This window comes from Juglans regia, unplaced genomic scaffold (assembly GCF_001411555.2).
Source record: "Juglans regia cultivar Chandler unplaced genomic scaffold, Walnut 2.0 Scaffold_867, whole genome shotgun sequence".
Lineage (NCBI taxonomy): Eukaryota > Viridiplantae > Streptophyta > Magnoliopsida > Fagales > Juglandaceae > Juglans > Juglans regia.
The window spans coordinates 1-1,893 of NW_023363637.1; the positions used below are offsets into that span (position 1 = coordinate 1).

The 1,893-nt window shown below is 48.7% G+C and overlaps 5 non-coding genes and 1 pseudogene across 5 annotated transcripts; all 6 read left to right on the plus strand.

Annotated features, from left to right (window-relative positions):
- The first annotated feature begins 12 nt into the window (after positions 1–12).
- LOC118347418 lies at positions 13–130 on the plus strand (annotated as a pseudogene).
- Positions 131–319: 189 nt separating this feature from the next.
- On the plus strand, positions 320–438 carry LOC118347420. The gene has a single exon (XR_004800632.1). It is a non-coding gene; the product is annotated as a 5S ribosomal RNA (ribosomal RNA).
- Positions 439–629: 191 nt separating this feature from the next.
- LOC118347417 lies at positions 630–748 on the plus strand. Its single transcript, XR_004800630.1, has one exon. It is a non-coding gene; the product is annotated as a 5S ribosomal RNA (ribosomal RNA).
- Positions 749–938: 190 nt separating this feature from the next.
- LOC118347422 lies at positions 939–1,057 on the plus strand. Its single transcript, XR_004800634.1, has one exon. It is a non-coding gene; the product is annotated as a 5S ribosomal RNA (ribosomal RNA).
- Positions 1,058–1,246: 189 nt separating this feature from the next.
- Positions 1,247–1,365, plus strand: LOC118347421. The gene has a single exon (XR_004800633.1). It is a non-coding gene; the product is annotated as a 5S ribosomal RNA (ribosomal RNA).
- A 189-nt stretch (positions 1,366–1,554) lies between these two features.
- On the plus strand, positions 1,555–1,673 carry LOC118347419. The gene has a single exon (XR_004800631.1). It is a non-coding gene; the product is annotated as a 5S ribosomal RNA (ribosomal RNA).
- The last annotated feature ends 220 nt before the right edge of the window (positions 1,674–1,893 follow it).

Here is a 1,893-nt window from a genome sequence, read left to right on the forward strand (position 1 = left end):
AATTAGTTTGATGGGTGCGATCATACCAGCACTAATGCACCGGATCCCATCAGAACTCCGCAGCTAAGCCTAGTAGGTCGCCCTAGTACTAGGATGGGTGACCTCCTGGGAAGTCCTCGTGTTGCACCCCTCGTTTTTGTTTTTTCCGCCTTGCGAGATAAATTGGCAAGAAGGAGCACTCGGGAGTGGATTTTTCGGGAAATCTCGCCCTGCCCATCGCGTAGCCATGGGTTTGGATCAGATCTCCGTTTGGATTGGGATCGGAAGGACGCTAGTATGTCGCTCTAGGATTATTTGAATTTTAAGTAATTAGTTTGATGGGTGCGATCATACCAGCACTAATGCACCGGATCCCATCAGAACTCCGCAGTTTAGCGTGCTTGGGCGAGAGTAGTACTAGGATGGGTGACCTCCAGGGAAGTCCTCGTGTTGCACCCCTCGTTTTTGTTTTTTCCGCCTTGCGAGAGGAATTGACAAGAAGGACCAATTGACAAGTGGATTTTTCGAAAAATCGCGCCCTGCCCATCGCGTAGCCAAGGGTTTCGATCAGATCGCCGGTTCGCATTGGGATCAGAAATACGCATGTAGGTCGCCCTAGGATTATATGAATTTTAAATAATTGGTTTGATGGGTGCGATCATACCAGCACTAATGCACCGGATCCCATCAGAACTCCGCAGTTAAGCGTGCTTGGGCGAGAGTAGTACTAGGATGGGTCACCTCCTGGGAAGTCCTCGTGTTGCACCCCTCGTTTTTGTTTTTTCCGCCTTGTGGGAGGAATTGACAAGAAGGACAACTCGGGAGTGGATTTTTAGGAAAATCGCGCCCTGCCCATCGCGTAGCTATGGGTTTCGATCCGATCGCCGGTTCGCATTTGGATCGGAAAGACGCTAGTACGTCGCACTAGGATTATATGAATTTTAAATAATTAGTTTGACGGGTGCGATCATACCAGCACTAATGCACCGGATCCCATTTCAACTCCGCATTTAACCGTGCTTGGGCGAGAGTAGTACTAGGATGGGTGACCTCCTCGGAAGTCCTCGTGTTGCACCCCTCGTTTTTGTTTTTTCCGCCTTGCAAGAGGAATTGACAAGAAGGACCACTCGGGAGTGGATTTTTCGAAAATCGCGCCCTGCCCATCGCGTAGCTATGGGTTTTGATCAGATCGCCGGTTCGCATTTGGATCGGAAAGACGCTAGTACGTCGCACTAGAATTATATGAATTTTAAATAATTAGTTTGATGAGGGCGATCATACCAGCACTAATGCACCGGATCCCATTAGAACTCCGCAGTTAACCGTGCTTGGTTGAGAGTAGTACTAGGATGGGTGACCTCCTCGGAAGTCCTCGTGTTGCACCCCTCGTTTTTGTTTTTTCCGCCTTGCAAGAGGAATTGACAAGAAGGACCACTCGGGAGTTGATTTTTGGGAAAATCTCGCCCTGCCCATCGCGTAGCGATGGGTTTGGATCAGATCTCCGTTTGGATTGGGATCGGAAGGACGCTAGTATGTCGCTCAAGGATTATTTGAATTTTAAGTATTTAGTTTGATAGGTGCGATCATACCAGCACTAATGCACCGGATCCCATCAGAACTCCGCAGTTAAGCGTGCTTGGGCAAGAGTAGTACTAGGATGGGTGACCTCCTGGGAAGTCCTCGTGTTGCACCCCTCGTTTTTGTTTTTTCCGCCTTGCGAGAGGAATTGACAAGAAGGACCAATTGACAAGTGGATTTTTCGAAAAATCGCGCCCTGCCCATCGCGTAGCCAAGGTTTCGATCAGATCGCCGGTTCGCATTGGGATCAGAAATACGCATGTAGATCGCCCTAGGATTATATGAATTTTAAATAATTAGTTTGATGGGTGCGATCATACCAGCACTAATGCACCG